Source organism: Mustela nivalis, assembly GCF_964662115.1.
Source record: "Mustela nivalis genome assembly, contig: HAP1_SCAFFOLD_769, whole genome shotgun sequence".
NCBI classification, from domain to species: Eukaryota; Metazoa; Chordata; class Mammalia; order Carnivora; family Mustelidae; genus Mustela; species Mustela nivalis.
The window spans coordinates 295,983-315,310 of NW_028135894.1; positions in this window are offsets into that span (position 1 = coordinate 295,983).

The window sequence follows — 19,328 nt, forward strand, 5'->3', positions numbered from 1 at the left end:
TGTCCTTAAAAGCTAGTCTGTAAAGGAGAGAGGGGTTGACTTCTCTGTAAGAAAAGCGGCCCTGGCTGGTCAGTTTGATTCTTGATGCTTGGTGCAAAATAAAGCTTTGTTTGACCTTCGCTTTGTATCAGTCTCGCTCTTTTAATCATGGACCCATTATTGGGGCATAACAGGTGGGATAGTGGAGCACGTACATAGTGGAGGGGACAGCCCACTGTGGGTATCCACCATTCCTTGCCTGTACTGCTCATTTGCATGTACTGCTCGCCCTGCCCGGTGAGCACAGCATGGAAATGGACACCTCGTGAGTGGTGGTCAACGAGACTCACTGACCACGTGATGTCTATGACCGAGTCAACCGGAGCTCGCCTTCCCTACAGACCAGAGCTTGCTCTGAGCACCGGCAGGAGGCGGTGGCCTCTTGTGAGCAGCCCAGAACCCTGTCTTGTCCTTTCTCACTCATGTCACCTCCCTGTGTTAGCCAAGCCTTGGAAGTGGTGACTTAGGAGGGAAGGGAAAGAAAGGCAGCCCCTGGCTCCTGATCCTGTCAAGTTCCGTACTCATCAGGAAGCCGAGGGCAGCAGGGTTGGTGGAACAGGTGTGAGTCCCCAGGTGAGGTAAAGATGGCAGAGCTGGTCTTGTGCAGGATTTCTACGGTTCTGATAAGAAGAGGGCACGTGGGTGTGCCCCAGCTGTGGAATCCCTGCGTGAATTATTTAACACTGACATTGCACCCTGCGAAGATGAATGGCATAAATCATGCCCATAATCACATTATAAAATTTTTATTTGCTTGGAATGACATTAAATGCAAATAGAAAACAGCAGCCATGCCCCTTCAGAAGACAGATGGTGGAGGAAATGAGCTTTCTATTTTAGTACCTTTAACAAACACTTCCTCCCTGTTTTTGCCCAAAGGGCCCTATATCTTCATTTTGCATGGGGCTTGTAAATTATGTAGCCAGCCCTGGGGACAGCTGTGCAGTGTCTCAATGACCCAGTGCAGGGAATGGCAGGAGCCTCCCTCCTTGATACAGTAGTATTACACAAGCCCCTGAAGCTGAAACAGAACTTCAGGATAAAGTCTGGGGGGGAGGTCCTCAAATTTCTGAGTCATGGGCTGTTGTAAACAAAATAACAGCCGGGTGGCTTAGGCAACATACAATTTATTTTCTCATGGTTCTGGGCGCTGGAAGTCCAAGATCAAGGTGGCAGTAGGGTTCGATTCTTCAAACGTCTCTCCTTGGCTTGCAGATAGCTGTGTTCTCCACTCTGTCTTCAAACGATTTTCCTTCAGTCTGTACTGTCTGTGTCCTAATTTCTTCTTCCTGTAAGCACACCAGTCCTGTTGGCTTGGTGCCCACCCCCAGTGAGCTCGTTTTCCCTTTATCACCTCTTTAAAAATCCTGTCTCTGAATACTGCCACATTCTGAGATGCTGGTTGTTAGGACGTCAACGTAGGAATCTGGGGGCATCCAACTAAGCCCATAACAATAGTCAAAACTGGATCCGAAACTGAAATATAGACACATTTTAAAATGCTAAAAGTGTATATATATAATTTTTGTGGTAGGCCTGAGATGGTTGGTAGGCTGAGATGTATTTGTAACCTTTGAGGGAAACATCCTTTGGAATGATCAAAGAGCGCTTCTATGTAATTCCATACATCCACAATTAAACCCCAGAGCTTTGTAATTTGGAATTTGGCTGTTTTGTGCTTGGTGGTAACCAAAACCAGCCTAGGGCTTTTCTTTTGTTTTGGCAGAAAAGTAGGAGGCCGAGGACTTGAGCATTTAGACATCTTGCTGCTCTTTGGTTTAATCATACTCTACTGAGTTGCCCGAAACTAATTAAGCTCTTGGCTCTGTAGATGAGAGATGATGTTCCTTACATGTCATTGGCCACAATGTTCCTTTTTTAAATTGTTGTTAACATTTGTGTTATTTTTCAGTATAAGAGACAAGCTTTACCTTAGTTTGGGCTGATGTAACAAGAGCACCATAAACTAGGTGCTTTAAAGACATACTTATTTCTCTCAGTTCTGGAAGCTGGGAAGTCTACGATCAAGACCCTGGAAGATTCCGTGTCTGTTCAAGTGCCCACTTCCTGGGTCACAGATGACCATCTTCTCCCTATAACCTCCAAGGTGGAGGAGGCGAGGGATCTCTGTGGGGTCTCTCTTGTGGAGACACTAATCTCGCCCATGAGGACTCCACCCTCATGACCTAAACATCTCCCAAGGACCCCATATCCTAGTTATGTCCCTTTGGACATTGAGTTTTCAACTTATGAATCCTGGAGGGATACACTGTCTACAGTGAGCTTCGTCAAACATCTTTTATGTTCAAGGCACTGTTTTTTGGCAAAATTAATCATTTCCTACACATCCTTTGAAGCAAGAGTATTTCTGCACTTTGCCTTCCTTTAGAACCTTTCTCTAGAGAGGATCCTAAAAAGTTCAGAAAAGATGCAGAAGAAACCTGCTGGTTAGCTCGTTTTTCACAGTAGAGCAGAATTCATTTTGAAGTAGGTTAATCTTAGAAATCCAGGCGAAGACACTTCGCTTGAAAATCATCTCAAATGATCAGTTAGTTTTGTTAGTAGGAGTAATAGTAACTATAAGATCAATAGAACAACTTTTTGTTCTACTGTGGGCCTACTGTGTGCTGGCTACCTCGGAGCACCTGAGTCGAACCATCTCGTGATCCTTTCAACAGCCCACTGAGGGTCACACTGTCTTCTCCTCCACGTTATGGATGAGCCTTAAGTCTGGGCCAGAAATGACACAACTTTCCCAAAGCCATATTGCTACTGAGGGGGCAGCTGGGATCTACGCCCACTCTGGTGCCAGAGCCTGTGATTGCAAACGTGGGCTGCACTAGCTGTTCAGAACAAAGGACTGTTCATGGAGGTGACACAGCTAACCCGTGAGACCCACCACCCTTTTCCCTAAGGTCATCCCGGTACAGCCTGCAGTGATGGCCCGAGTTAAGCATTTGAACTTGGTGCTGCAGAGGGCGTGTTTTAGGGACAAGATTGGTGTTAAGGGGGTCTAATGAAGCCCAGAGGGAATGGAAGGAAACAGGACTTGGGGAAATATCTGGGTCCCTGGAGCAGTGATCTCCTTTTATTACTGTGCACCTCTCTTTCACAAAAATACATACATACATACATACATACATACATACATACAAAAAATATTTGCGGACATAGCACAAATTTAAGCAAATTTTTGATAAATTATAAACTCTACTACTCTACTAAATTATTATAAAAGGCATGCAAAGCTAAACAGTTAAATGGATGACATGAAATATGAATAAAACTTATAATATTTTCTTCCAGCCCGGTACTGGACTATTTGTCAAACTCCCTTTGGAGAAGACTTTTTAAAGATTTGTTTATTTATTTATTGAGAGAGAGAGAGACAACACGTGTGTGCACATGTGAGTAGGGGGGGTGGGGCAAAGGGAAAAGGAGAGAAGCAGACTCCCCATTGAGCACAGAGGCCTCACTAAGGGCTCAATCCCATGATCCTGAGATCATGACTTGAGCCAAAATTTTGAGTCAGACATTTAATCAACTGAGACACCCAGGTGCCCTGGAGAAGACTTTTTAAGAAAGAGATAGGACACTGGATTTATAACAATAATTCCTAGAATTAATCTTTATTTATTTTTTTTAAAGATTTTATTTATTTATTTGACAGAGAGAAATCACAAGTAGACAGAGAGGCAGGCAGTGAGAGAGAGAGGGAAGCAGGCCCCCTGCTGAGCAGAGAGCCCGATGCGGGACTCGATCCCAGGACCCTGAGATCATGACCTGAGCCGAAGGCAGCGGCTTAACCACTGAGCCACCCAGGCGCCCTAGAATTAATCTTTAAAAGTGGGAAGATAGAAATGGTTTTTTTAATTTTTTTTAAAGATTTTCTTTATTTATTCATAAGAGATGGGAGGCAGAGACAGAAGCAGGATTCTCGCAGAGCAGGAAGTCCAGAGTGGGACTTGATCCCAGGACCTGGGATCATGACCCTAGCTGGAGATAGACGCTGGAGATACTGATAAACCAAACTTTAGGGAAAAATACTGAACTTTACTGGGAAGATGAAGCAGAACAACAGCATATGGCAGCAACATGAGTTTTAGATAGTTGTTGGTCACCCAGAAGGCTTAAGGTGGAGAGAAAAACAAAAGGCTGTAGTGACCCAAAATTGTCCGAGTTGTGACCCAGGAACTTCCGGGTGACATAAAGATTTGTTTATTTATTACACGGACAGCGCCATGTGGGGACAGAGCGAGGGGGAATGAGAATTCCATACAAACGTGTGAGTGGCTCTTCTCCCATCTCCAGGGGGGAAGGAAGAGATTGGGTTTACTCCAGTAAGCATGGTGATGAGTTGGTGAGGTAGGTTGACTAGATGTCTGGACACCTGAAAAAGCCAGCTAAGGGGGCTTCCTGGCCATCTTGTCAGTGTCTTATTGAAAGCTTGTCATGTGCAAGACTTTCTTTTAACAGGTTGCCAGGTGAATTGATGTACAAATCAGACTACTGGCCGCCATGTGTCATTGCTCAGGTGGTCCATGACACAGTGCCCTGCCACTAAGGGGATGCACTTAGCATTACAGACATCGTTCTGTCTTTGTTATTTTGAAATTTAGAAAATATCTTATTAATTTGTTCACCCAAAGAGGCAATTTATTGCTTACTATGACAGTCTTTTGGTAGAGGACACAAAACTGCTTTCTTTGTTATGAAAATCAATGTGTTACACCAATTTTCTGAAAGATAGAAATGAATTGCCTCCTTCCAGCTGGGTCAGGACATAAGTGTACCCTATGTACTGGTTTTTCAATAGATTCCATTTACAGATTGTACATGTCTCTCAATACAGAAGACATTTGCTCACATTTATGTGTAGAACATTCCCGAACCTGGTCCAGGTTGCGGATGAAACCGTCACTCTGACTGGCAAGGCATAACGAAGAAGAGTTTTCCTGTAAACAATATGTGGTCATGGAAGGAATCAGCACTGCAATTCGTGGCTGATTCCAAAGGCTCTAAGAGGTGGTAGATGCACAGGCAAAGTGGTGACTTTTGCAGAGGAAGCAGGCTGGGGAGAGATAGCAAAACAGAAGTTTGAGAGGGCCCTGAAATCTCCTCCTGTGGGATTATTGGCCATTGAGCTTGAGAAAGGCTATGGTGAAAACTTGAAAGAGCATCAGATCAAACCCTTGGCCACTGGAGGTTGGAACTGACATGAGCAGCACTATCTCTATTCTTGACCCAAGGCCACAGGATGACAAGCTTTGCTTTTTCAATGTGGTCTCAAGTCTCTATACTGCCCTATAAAGAAAATAATACAAATAAATGCTGAGAGTGTAAAGTGTAAGCAGAGCTCCCCTTGGCCATTTCCTAAGTTTTGTCCACTCCGAAGTGAGTATCACTTTGGTGAGTGCATTGCAGGAAATGGCCTTAATGATCAATGGCAGACCTCCACTCCAGAGTGACATAAAAAGCAATCTGCACCTCCTTCCTGATTTGTCTGTAATGAAACTTGCTTTCCTCAGGTCCCAGCATTCGATGCAGATAAATATGTTCCCTTTCGTTGGCTCTTACTCATACTTCAGCAAGATTTCCCATGTGCTTTCCTTGGCTGGCTGGGAAACTGGACGACAATTTATGGGATCTTAGGGGACAGGCGCGTAGAATTCCAGTGGGATCCCGGAACAGAACCTAATTGGAGATTAGAGACCATTGCGGTGCAAAGCTTTTCTTTGATATCGAAAGAGGTGCATGTTATGCAAATATTAGCAAGTGTAAGTTCACACTGTCTATTGAAAATTTATAGACTCATTATAGTCAAGAAGGCTGGAAGATAAGTAGATTTTGGGAAAGATTCAGGTAAATTCAGGGAGGTGGCAAATTACCCCAGGGAAAGTAGAATGGCTAAAGAGTATGGCCCAAACTTTTTAAAAAAATTTTATTCACTTATTTGACACACAGAGAGCCAGAAAGCACAAGTGGGGGGAATGGCAGAGGGAGAAGGGGAAGCAGGCTCCCCGCTGAGCAGGGAGGCAAATGTGTGGGACTCGATCCCAGGACCCTGGGATCATGACCTGAGCTGAAGGCAGACACTTAACCGACTGAGCCACCCAGGCACCCCCTGGCTCCAACTTCCAAAGATGGTGTATGAGATACCTTTGGTGGGAAGGAATGAAGATCAGCAACTGTCCTTGATTCTGCTTCTCAGGAAGGCATTGTGATGTGGTGCCCAGGACTTTGGAGACAGACACATGCTTGGTGCCCTCTGGCTCTGCCGCAAAAGCAACACTTTCTAGAGGGCAGCTGCAGGCACTGGGTGGCGTCACACAGGGTCAGACCCAGGAGGCACTCAGCCACGTACCCATTCCACCATCCTGCTGGGTTTGGAAGAGCGCTATCTAAGTCTCTGCTGCTGAAGGACCATCCAGAGTGACATGTCCCATGGGGCATCCCGGCATTCCTTTACCCCTTCAGGTTGTTGGCAGCAAGGTTGGAAATTTTTTTAATTGCCTGGGAAAATGATAGCAAACAGCTCCAAAAAGGAGTTTCAGAACGCAGACTTCATACTATGTTTTGAGTACATTTCATTCATTTGGCAGGTACTGACAGGGTGCTTAAGTGCCAGGGGCTGCTGCATTAGAAACGGACTTGAGAAGTTAACAGGAGGGGGCTCCAGCCCTCAACCAGCACAAAGTTGATCAATGGATGCATGTGACAGACAGAGCACTGTGACGGGGAGTACTAGGTGCTGTCATAAGAAGGGTATGCCTGGAGTTAAAGGAATACTCGGGGGGAGCCAGCACCAACACTCGGGGAGAGCTGTGGGAAATATGATGGATGAAGATGGCTCCAGGGGAAACCAGAGAACTGCTCAGATCCCTGCTTCTTAACAGCTCCAAGTGCCCGCCGCTTCAGAGTGGGGGCTGGGCGAGCAGGGAGCTGGGGTGGGCGCAGCGATGCCTAAGTTCCGACCTCAAGCCCCTGCGCTGTTTCACCTGTCCCTTTAGGAGTACAATGACATAGGATGTCACCAACGGAGGATCTACCCCTGCATCCTGGTACTGGGAAAGCACGCGAGGGCTGCGGAGCTGAAAGCAAGAGTTGGTAGTTCCAGTAATGTGTGCAGGGTTTTAAAAAACTATATACCGGAAAATATCCGGTCTTATTTGCATGTGTTTGTATCATGCACAATTTTTAACTGCAATCCTCCTTTTACCTTCTTCCCTGTTGTTCAGACTCTCCTCTCCTCACCGCTGCCTTTGTCCCTATAATACCTGTTGACAGCCTGGTGCTCATCCATGAGCTCATTCGCCTCTATCCACGCACGCATGGGGCTCTGTCACTGTTTAACAAATATGGGCTCATTTTATCTACCTCTTGATCTAGTGCTTCCCAGTTAATAATCCCTCCTGCATAACGTCCTTCTGTTTTTATCTTCATTTTTATAAAGAATGGTTGCTCACCTTTTATCAGGTGCCTTTATTTTTTTATCAAATGCATTTATTGCTATGGTCTTAAGAGTTTTTTCACAGTTAATTTAGTGATGAGGTAAATCTTATTGATTTTCTGGTCTTGAGCTCCCTTTATTTTCCTGGAATGAATCCAAGTTGGTCTCAGGATATAGTCCTTTGATATATGCCTGACTTCTGTTATTTGCTAACATTAGTTCAGTTTCTGTTAACTAATCTGTCCTAAGCCAGATTTGTTAATAGCTTCCCCGTTCCTCCCTCTCAGGTTTGGGTATTAAAATTGTGCTCAGCTTCATCAAGTGAATTGACTTATTATTGTTTAATTGCCTGTTGCCATTTAACAGTAGAATGACAGTTATCCAGCTGCAAACCTGTCTGATCTTGGAACTCATCTTCTTAATTTTCCATTCTTGAATCATTTGGATGATTTTGTTTTCCTAGGAAATCATCGTTTCTTTTAGGTTATCAAATTGATTAGTATAAAGTGCCTTGCAGTTTAGTGATTCTTTTATATTATGCATTTGCTTTTATATCACTGTTCCCAATCCTTATCTGTTTTGCAACTCTCTCCCTCTCTCTGTCCCCTCCTCCCTGAAACCCCCCTTTCCCCATTCCCCTTCCCTCTCCCCACCTCCTCCCACACCCCATCTTCCCCCTCTCTTATCCTTAATAGGGCATGTGAAGTTTTTTTTTATTATTATTATTTCATTAGTCTTTCATAGAAACAACTTTGAGTTTATTTGCCCCTGATATTTTTTATTAGTTTAAAAATTTATCTTTATTATAATTACTTCCTTTCTTTGGATTGAGCTGCCCTTTTCTGATGGGTTTAAATGAGTACTTTCTTTTATTTAAAAAAATGTTTGAAATTGAAGACATTTGACACTAAAGTCTCCTTAGAGTATAACTTCTGGTGTCTTCTGTAAGTTTTGGTATGAAATAGTCTCCTTTCCATTGCTTTCAAGATTTTCTTCAGTTGTCTTATGATTTCTTCTTTGACTGAAGACTGTATTTCTTAACTTGTATGTAGTTTCAATTTTTTGTTACCAGGTTATCTAATTCTGATTCTACCGGATTGTGATCAAAGAACTGTTCTTTAAATCTTTAATTTGGAAGGCTTGTAAAGGTTTCCTTTGTTGCCTAGTATGCAATTAATCTTTACAAATATGGCTTTCCTTAGGTGTAAGAAAGAAATGTTTTCCGAGGGAAATAAGGATGTCTATTTTCTTTTTTTTTTTTAAGATTTTATTTATTTATTTGACAGAGAGAGATCACAAGTAGGCAGAGAGGCAGGCAGAGAGTGAGAGAGAGGAGGAAGCAGGCTCCCCGCGGAGCAGAGAGACCTATGTGGGGCTCGATCCTAGGACCCTGGGATCATGACCTGAGCCGAAGGCAGAGGCTTTAACCCACTGAGCCACCCAGGCGCCCCAGGATGTCTATTTTCTGTGTGTCCTTGTTTTTCCCTTCTTCTAGTAGATACTCCCATTTGAAAAGCTAAAATTTTACCTTGTTATTGCATTTTTAGAGTCTTCAGGTATTATGTTGTTAGATGTATACCTGCTTATACCTTTTACATCTTCTTTCCAAACTCTGCCTTTAAAAATGTCCCTCTTCATCTTAGTACCTATAACTTTATTTTTTTTTTAAAGATTTTATTTATTTATTTGACAGACAGAGATTACAGGCAGGCAGAGAGGCAGGCAGAGAGAGAGGAGGAAGCAGGCTCCCTGCTGAGCAGAGAGCCCGATTCGGGGCTCGATCCCAGGACGCTGAGATCATGACCTGAGCCGAAGGCAGCGGCTTAACCCACTTATCCACCCAGGCGTCCCAGTACCTATAACTTTAGACCCAACTTGTCTGCGATGAATTTTGCCATTCCGGCTTTCTCTTTTGCATGGTATCTCCTCACCTGATACATTCTCAATCCCTTTTGCATTTTAAGTATGTTTCTTGAACAGCGTGGATCTGTAACCTCCTGATAGGCGCTTTAATAGAAAAAGTCAGTCTGTACACATTTAAATTAATGATAAACAGTCATAATTTTATTCCTCCCATCTTATTTTGTTTTTATTTTCCCCATTTTTGATGTTTTTAATAAGGTTCATTCTTTTTGTACTTGATAAATAGAGAAGTTCTTTGCATTTTTCGATGACAGCTTAATTGAGATATAATTCACAGGCCATACCACTCACCATCTAATGTGGACAATTTAATGGCTTTCACTATATTTAACTATACTATACTGAACTACCTACACATTTTCATCATCCTCAAAAGAAAACTTTAGCCATCACCACCAGTCTTAGGCAACCGCTAATCTACTTTCGGTCTCTGTAGATTTAGCTATTCTGGAAATTCCATATAAATCAAATTATGCAATACGTGGTCTTCTGTGACTGACTTCTCTCAATCAGCAGAATGTTTTCAAGGCTCCTCTGTGTCGTGGCACATATCAAAATTCTATTCCTTTTCAAGGCTGAATAATATTCCACAGGCTGGATGGATCACATTTTATTTATCTCTTCATCAGTTGATGAACATCAGGGTTGTTCTCACCTTTTCGCTATTACGAATAAACCCTAAACCTTCATGCACAAGTTTTTGTGTGGGCATAGTTTTTTTCTTGGCTCTATACACAGGAGTGATATTGGTGTGTCATATGGCAACTCTGTGTTCTGCATTTTGAGGAGCTACTAAACCATTTCTAATGTGGCTGTGCCATTTTCCAAGCCCACCAGCAATTTACAGGTTCCAGCTCTTCACATCCTTCCAACACCTGCTTTTGGGGTTTTTGATAGTAGCCATCCACGTGGGTGGGAGGTGGTATCTCACCATGGTTTTGATTTGCATTTCCCGAATGATTAGTGATGTTGAGCATATTTACACGTGCTTATTGTCCCATATATTTTATATATACCTTATATGTATCTTTAAATATATATTATATATTTCATATTTTATTTATATTTAAATACATATTTAAGAATGTAAATATATTTACATAAATATGTTTATAGAAATATATGATCATGTAAAATATATTTATATATACATTTATATATTAATGTATACATTTGAATATTAGAGAAATGTATATTCAAGTTCTTTGCTCATTTTTTAAGAGATTTTATTTATTTATTTGAGAGAGATTTATTGAGAGAGATCACAAGCAGGCAGAGAGGCAGGCAGAGAGAGAGGAAGAAGCAGGCTCCCTGCTGAGCAGAAAGCACGGGGCTCGATCCCAGGACTCTGAGTTCAAGACCTGAGCGGAAGGCAGCAGCTTAACCCGCTGAGCCACCCAGGCGCCCCTCTTTGCTCATTTCTTAACTTGGTTGTCTTTTTATTTGAGTTGTAAGAATTCTTGGGTGCCTGGGTGGCTCAGTGGGTTAAGCCGCTGCCTTCGGCTCGGGTCATGATCTCAGGGTCCTGGGATCGAGGCCCGCATCGGGCTCTCTGCTCAGCAGGGAGCCTGCTTCCCTCTCTCTCTCTCTGCCTGCCTCTCCATCTACTTGTGATTTCTCTCTTTCAAATAAATATAAAAAAAAATCTAAAAAAAAAAAAAAGAATTCTTCACACAGTCTGAATGCATGTTCCTTATATATGACCTGCAAATATTTTCTCCCATTTAGTGGCTTGTCTTTTGACTTTGTCAATGGGGTCCTTGGAAGCACAAAACTGAGATATTTTGGTTGAGTCCCATTTATTTGTTTATTATTTTTTTTAAGTTGCTTGTACTTTGGTGTTTGGCTGAGGAGCCGTTGTTAGATTCAAGACCACTAACATTTACCTTTGTGTTTTCTTCTGAAAACTTTCTCATTTTACTTTATTTTTATTTTTTAAAAGATTTTATTTATTTGAGAAAGAGACAATGAGAGAGAGCATGAGCGAGGAGAAGGTCAGAGGGAGAAGCAAGCTCTGTGGAGCTTGGAGCCTGATTTAGGACTCAATCCGGGATCTCCAGGATCATGACCTGAGCAGAAGGCAGCCGTCCAACCAACTGAGCTACCCAGGCATCTCGAACTTTATCATTTTAATGCTTACACTTATGTCTTTGATGCATTTGGGGTTATTTTCTCTGTATGGTGTTAGGCAGGACTCCTGTTTCATTATTTGCATGTGGCTGCTTGGGAGTAAAATACTGTTCTTACCCCCATTGAATTGTTTGGGAGTCTTGTCAAACATTAGTTGACTGTAATTTATTTTCCTTTTTTTTTCCCCATTGAGGCATTTCACGTGCCATGTATATTATATTTCTAGGAAAAAGGAATCCCAGGATTTTCCCTCCTGCCTGGATTCTTCCTTCTTCATGGTGCATGATGCCAGAAGAATTTTTCCATGCAGTGAAACCAAAGTGAGGGGATGGAAATATTCTGCCACTTTTCTAGATCTTTCAGTTATACAAGTCTAGGGCTGGTCATGCCACACTTGTTTAACTTGCCCGTGAGGTTCACAGCAGTTTTCCCAGCTCTGTGGTCATCAATAATTTCAAATTTGCCAATGTACTCATGCTTCGTCATCACAGTGAGGAAACGGGACGATGACTTTGGTGCAGGGCCTCCTAAGAACCTGACCTTCGCCCCCCCTTTCAGCAGTGTTAATGTTCTTGAGGGCATCTGTGGGACATTTGTTCACACTGTTACTGCGGCACGGAAAGATGGCAGAAAAAGCTTTTTTCCCTTTTATTAATATTTGGTCTTGTTCTCCTTCCCTTTCTCATAACCGAATGCGTATTTCCCCTTCGTCATTTGAAAACTGCATACTGTTCTCCAGCTGTTTTCCCCAGACGAGACCTTGTGTATCAAGAATCCTTATTTCACGGTTATTATACACAATCTTAAAGATTTATGACTGTCCGCTTATTTTACACATGCATACACACGAAGCACTAAATACGGACTTTATCTGAATGGCTAAATGTTGGCCAAGACAGAAGCCAGTTGTAGTGGGAACTGATAGGATAAAGATATAGTCTGAAGTTTTTGTTCTTTAAAAAAAGCCTTCATGGGGCGCCTGGGTGGCTCAGTGGGTTAAGCCGCTGCCTTCGGCTCAGGTCATGATCTCAGGGTCCTGGGATCAAGTCCCATTTCGGGCTCTTTGCTCAGCGGGGAGCCTGCTTCCTCCTCTCTCTCTCTCTGCCTGCCTCTCTGCCTACTTGTGATCTCTCTGTCAAATAAATAGGAAAAATCTTAAAAAAAAAAAAAAAGCCTTCAGGGGGCGCCTGGGTGGCTCAGTGGGCTAAAGCCTCTTGCCTTCAGCCCAGGTCATGATCCCAGGGTCCTGGGATCAAGTCCTGCATCGGATTCTCTGTTCAGTGGGGAGCCTGCTTCCCCCTCTCTGCCTGCCTCTCTGCCTACTTGTGATCTCTGTCTTTCAAATAAATAAAATCTTAAAAAAAAAAAGGCCTTCATATTTTATTAAAAATTTTAGGTGTCCGAATTCAAAAGGTTAACAATATAGTACAATAATAATAATAATAATATATCATCTAATAATAAAATAATAATAATTTCTCCTGCATAGTCACTGCTGCACACTAGTAAAATGAGATGTTTCTTTTCTCTTCTTTTTTAAAGATTTTATTTATTTTATTTATTTGACAGGCAGAGATTATAAGTAGGCAGAGAGGCAGGCAGAGAGAGAAGGAGGGAAGTGGGCTCCCCGCTGAGCAAAGAACCCAACGTGGGGCTTGATCCCAGCCAAAGGCAGAAGCTTAAACCACCCAGGCGCCCCGAGATGTTTATTTTCATTTGGGATTATGGAGGGGCAAGGTGTTTTTGGCTCTCCTGCTGAAGTAGGGACTCAGTCAGTATTGTCTCCACCTTTTTCCCTAATAGTAGCTCTGGAAGATGAAGACGTCCCTCCATCTCCCAGACATGAGGGTTTGAACAGGACATGGGATGTTATAAGCTCATTGACAGTCTCATGAACTAAGCCCTGGTTTATTGGTCACAGTCGTTCTCCAAGTATTTTCAGGAATAAACTTCAGGTGTTGCCCTTACTCTAATTTTTCTTTCTGAGATTTCTGACTGCAATCGCTACTTCCTGCAGTCACTCAAGGAGAAACGAGGCATGTGGCAGCGCAACAGTGTGTTTTTCTTTCAAGATGACAGAATCACTCTTGATTTCTGTACGCATCTCGGATTTTCATATAGGAACATGGATTTTGGTGTCTACCCTGAGGAGATAATACATATGGTGTGAGCTACACATGTATTCTCATGACACGTCACCTGGGTTACCCAGAACTTTCTGGGCCCGGCAGAAAGGCAGAAACCCAGGTGAATTCCTCATTGTTCCAGCAGGCTGTCAGCCCTCAAAGGCCTTCTGGATGTGTTTGTGCATCGCAGTGTCTGCTGTGTAAGATACAGAAAGAGCACAGTAGTTCAGGGGGAAAATATTTAGGAACACATTTTCCAGGAGGAACCAGGATTCAGTTTGGGTGACTCTTGACCATTTTTCATCTTCTGACGACTGAAAGTGGTAGTTAATCTACAGTCATGGTTTTAACATGCATTTCAAATGTAATGTGAGTTTCTATCAACATAAAACTATAAGAACTGCCTTCCTAAAGGGCATTCATGTAAGGCCCGTTATTTTCCAGCTTGATTAATGAAAACAAAATTTTTCTGTAATGCTTTCTTCCTACTCTGTATTAGTTTTCAGGACTGGATTGAAAGTGATTTATTGTGGATAGGGTTATATCTGCTCGTGGAATTTTTTTCTGTTCCTGGGTTTTTAAAGGTGGCAGAGTTGACTTTCTGATTTTAATTCATCTTCACTAGATGAAGAATTCACAAATAGGACTTTTTCTTGAAATAACCATAGCCTGGGGGCGCTTGGGTGGCTCAGGTCATGATCTCAGGGTCCTGGGATTGAGTTCCACATCGGGCTCCCTGCTCAGTGGGGAGCCTGCTTCACTCTTTGCCTCCCCCTCTGCTTATGCTTTCTCTAATAAGTAAATAAATAAATAACCTAAAAAAAAAGAAGTTGTATTTGACTGGAGCTTCATGTGGAGTGACAGATCAACAGAAAGACAAAGGAATAAGAGACAGGAAGCAATGAAGGAAAACACAGAGGCGCACAGTATAGACAGATGTTCCTCAGCTTATGACGGCCTCGGCTTCTAATAAACCCATTGTTCAGCTGGAAATCTCTTTAGTTGAAAATGCATGGAAAACACCTAAGCGACTGAACATCAGAGCTTAGCCCCGCCAAACTTAAATGTCTTGAGAACACTTACAGTATTGCACAGTTGGGCAAAATCCTCTAACACAAAGCCTATTTCACAATAAAGTGTCTGGTATCTCATGTAACTTACTGAACACTGCACTGAAAGCCAGAACAGGACGGTTCAAGTGTGTTGGTTGCTGACCCTCGTGATCACGTGGTTTGCCTGGGGGCTGTGCTCGCTGCCTCTGCCCAGCATTACAAAAGAGGACCCTACTGTAGATCGCCAGCCTGGGAAAAGATCCAAACTAAATGCATATCACTTCTGCACTATTATAAAAAGTCAAAAAAACCATAAACTGAACCAAGGTGAAGTCAGGGATCTTCTGTACCAGGTGTGTTAGGGAAGGTCAAGTGCTCCTGTCTGGCCAGGAACCATAGTGGTATGGGGGAAAGTTCCACAGTAGAAAGTTCTACAGCGGAGAACCACTAGGACTCAAGCACCAACGGTCACAGGTTACACCAGGAAGACTGGATGCTCTTCTGTGGGCGATGAGAAGCCACGAGCGACTCAGGAAGGCTGAAGAGCTCTGGGCAGGTGGGACAGCTGAGGGCTGCAATGAAGAGGGACAGGTGGAGCTGGGAGACCAGGTGGGGAGAGCCCGCTACCCTCGAACAAAAGGCAACAAAGGTCTGGACTGGGATGATGGAGATGGTGGAAGGTAATGGGATATTCATGAAACAGAACTGGAAAGCCATGGAAATGAAATAAGAGAGGGAGGGAAAACCGTTCATGACTTTAATTGCCATCAGTATAAAACATGTTGAATTAAAATGAATTGGTATTTCTAGACCGATGATGACATCACAATAATGGAAGGAAACCAATTTTGATTTTGAGCCTGGTTAAGGAGACAGTATAGACAAGAGAAAAGCAGAGGCTCTGGAGTCACACAAATGTCACCATTGAGATACGTCCCCACTCTTCATTCCCTTCCCTGTAAACCCAGGCAAGTGACACCTGCCTCACAGCACTGGTAACAAATAGGGAAGAGCACACGTTCCCACGTTCCCGGGTCAGACAGGACAGCCAGGGATCAGCGGCACATGAGGAGGTGACAGGTGGTCACTAAACTGAGCTCAGGTGCATACACAGCATTTTACGTCACCTTGAGATGGCTCCTCTTGTGACCTCTCGAAGAAGGTGGCAGTGGTGAGGAACGAACTCCAGGAGCTTATTAGCATACATGATCTTCAGGCCGTCTGGATGAGACTCAACGATCTGCTCTACAATCACCTAGCAGAAGGAAGAGCGTTTTATTTTTATTTATTTATTTGTTTGTTTGTTTGTGTTTTTGTTTGTTTTTAAAGCACCTAAAAGAGAAGTATGAACTATACACTACAGAGAAAAGAATCGTGTAAACCTTAAAAATGCACTTCGTCCTTCCTCCTCCCCACTCAGTATGCTTTCTAAACAGGAGGTAAGTAACATTGGCATGAAAATCTAGGTCCTGGGATTTGGGAATACTGCTCCAACCCTGGGGGACACAGAGGCTGAGGGACAGAGACTGGCCTGAAGCTAAAACATCACACACACTCATCTGCTTCCCTTCTGAGCTTAAAAGCAAAATACTGTATCTGCAGACAACAGCTCTGTATCATCTTCACCCTGGCCTTATCCTCTACCGTCTCCAGAACAGGGAAAGGGCTGAGATGGAAAGTGATGGAAGAAAACACATCTTATTTTGCTTTAGTATTTAATTTTTTTTGGTGAGGCTGAGTTGCAGGAGGTGAATGACAAGCATACAAACTTAAAATACAAACGTGGCCACAGTTCATTTAATGACATGGAAACGTAAAGTACTTCCCCAATTTAGCATATTAGATTCAGTTCAATGAAAAGGGCATAAATTAAATAACTAAAATATTTTCATTTAGTGACAAAGAATAATGTGATCTTTTTCACCCCCACAGAGAGAGCTATGAACTATAATAGGATACATACAAAGAACTGACAGATCATTTACTTTTAGTAGTCTTAATGAAGCTGAGAAGATTACTGAAATTAATCCTTCAATTTCATTTCTATCACTGGGATACTGTCTCGTTTTAAAACTGGAAGCCTTTCATCCTGAAGTCATGGTGGGTAGCTTTATACTTACCAGACAGAAAGAACACTCGCACTGGCAGGTGACTGGAAGAAAGCCCTCAAACGCTGAGACTGGCTTCATGACTTCTGTCCGCTTGAACTAGATGAAACCGACGCTCTCTAAGTTGGAAGCTGCTGATTGCTGGCGGCCTCACATGGTGCAGCCCATACTCCGGCCGCTCAGAGGCAGGATACACTGACTCCCTGTATTTTACTGTATCCTTATAGGTCAAGAACACTGGATAACCAAGTTCTGGACTTAAGGTACTACCCGGCTAACTCGCCCTTCAAAGCCCTTTATCTTTGAATATTCCCTCCCTCCCACCTTCCTAGCCTGGCAAACTCCCCCATGGTCTTCAAGACTTAGGCCACATCAATTCTGCGAAGACGCTTCCCCTCACAGACTTTCCCTGCGCACAGAGCTGTCTTCCAGCTCCTCCAGTGGGCACGGGTGCCTTGGTGGGGTCACGCTTTTCGGCAACTTCATTAACGTATAACTTATGGAAATGGAAATTGACCTGAAAATGTTCTGATCCGTACCTTCTTCCTAGGCAAGTCCCTCACCCCTACTAAATTAAGATGATCCCTGAGTTATGGCATCACTGTAAGAGACCAGAGCGCATGCCTGATTCCTGCCATGCTGATGGGCACCAAGCGGGACCAACCTTTTCTTACAACCAGGAGATCAGGAACTAAGAGCATCTTCAAGGAAGAGCCCTGAGCTCTCTCGCACCCAGTCAAGAAACAAAGCCAGATTAGATGCTCTGTGTTTGTGGAATGAGGTGCATGGGGGCACAAACCTCATCCATGTATGGTTTCACCAGTACTTGACCGACTAACGCCTCTGCATCCCGTGTCTTGTCAATTGTAGCGTAAGTCTGGAGGCAGTGCCGTATGATGTCCACATTGGAAGTCTGAAGCCCTTCTAGCAGCAGGCCTCCCAGGGACTGCTGCAGCATGGCCGTAATGTGGGCTATACGCTGCAAGAACAGAGAAATCAGGAAAGAAGGTTCAGGTACCACAGTTTCTAAAAGCTCAAATATATGTGTATAATTTATATACATATGTGTTATATATATAAAGCGAGCCTCTAATTCTACCAGAATATATGTAAGATTAAAATCCCAACATTTCCTAGAGAATAACAATGAATCTCTTCTCCCCATGATTGCTTTCTTTCTTTTTTTTTTAAAGGTTTTTATTTATTTATTTGTTGAGAGAGAGCACAAGCACACAAGGAGACACAGGCAGAAAGAGAAGCAGGCTTCCTGCCAAGCAAGGAGCCCAAGGTGGGACTCAATCCCAGGACCCTGGGATCATGACCTAAGCCAGAGGCAGTGGCTTAACTGACTGAGCCACTGAGGCGTTCCCTCCCTATGATTTCTTTGAAAGTAAGTCGGCTTCATCAAAGTGAAGTTCAGACAATTACGGAATGACAAAAAGTTATTTGCCTCTTAAGCTACGGAGTAAATCTGACAAACGTGCATTTAAACCCAGTCAAGGGCTTTGGATAAATGAACTCTGACTACATCATATGATGTGTCAAGTTACATGAAATTCAGAATTAATTTTACTTGCATAGTTTGGAGACTACGCTTGTGTCTTTACACAAAATCTATCTAGTGTGACATAATGGAAGCAGGGTCCCAAGCAGGAGACACTGAAAAAAAAAAGAATTCAAAGCTAGCTTCAAAATCCTGTAGAGTAGCAATTATCAGGGGCAATGCTAGGTCAAACCAAAATCATCCAGGAAATTCGCAAACAGCAAATTGAAAATCGAAACCAACACTTGCTGGTCTTACTTTGTCCAGAAGAGGCATGCCTTTGCTCTGAACAGCATGAAAGTGTAACTGGTTAAATTCTGTGGCAATTCTCTCCAAAATCTGTCTAGTCCAGAGAGGGCTAGTAGAGACAATTAGAGAAATGTAATTCCCAAAGTTAAAAACCTGCCACCCCCACCGCCCCACATGCCTTACAGCGCTCAGGCACCTGCACCTGAACGCCATCAATTTTCATGACAAACTGTCTGTGCAGCAGGCCCCAGTGCAAGGGGTGAGGAGCGGGGAGGTCGTAGAAGCCACCGACGCAGCCTGGCCCGGGCCACAGGGCCCAGGCAAGGGGATGGAGCTATTTTAGGTCAGTGTGGGTACAACTGCATGATTCCTCCACGTTCCTCGGGCTCTCCCATTTGTGCCCTTCTTCTCCCTTCTTCTCCCATTCTCTAACCCCCTCCTCTCTCTTGCCCTGTCCTACCGTTCATACCCGAAGCCCCCTCTTCTTCTCTGCCTGCCTCATTCTCCCTCCCAAGTACCTCCCCAGTACCAACTACTGCTGTCTCCTCAATCAGCTAAAACTGACCGCCTAGCAGCAACCTGGGAAATCGCTCAGAGCAGCGGACTCCAAGTTTAAATTTACCCAACGGCAGAAAGAGCAAGCTCGGTGCTCCGGGAGCTGGTGAGAAATCACTCACAGTGCATCTGCCATCAAGTGGACTGGATACA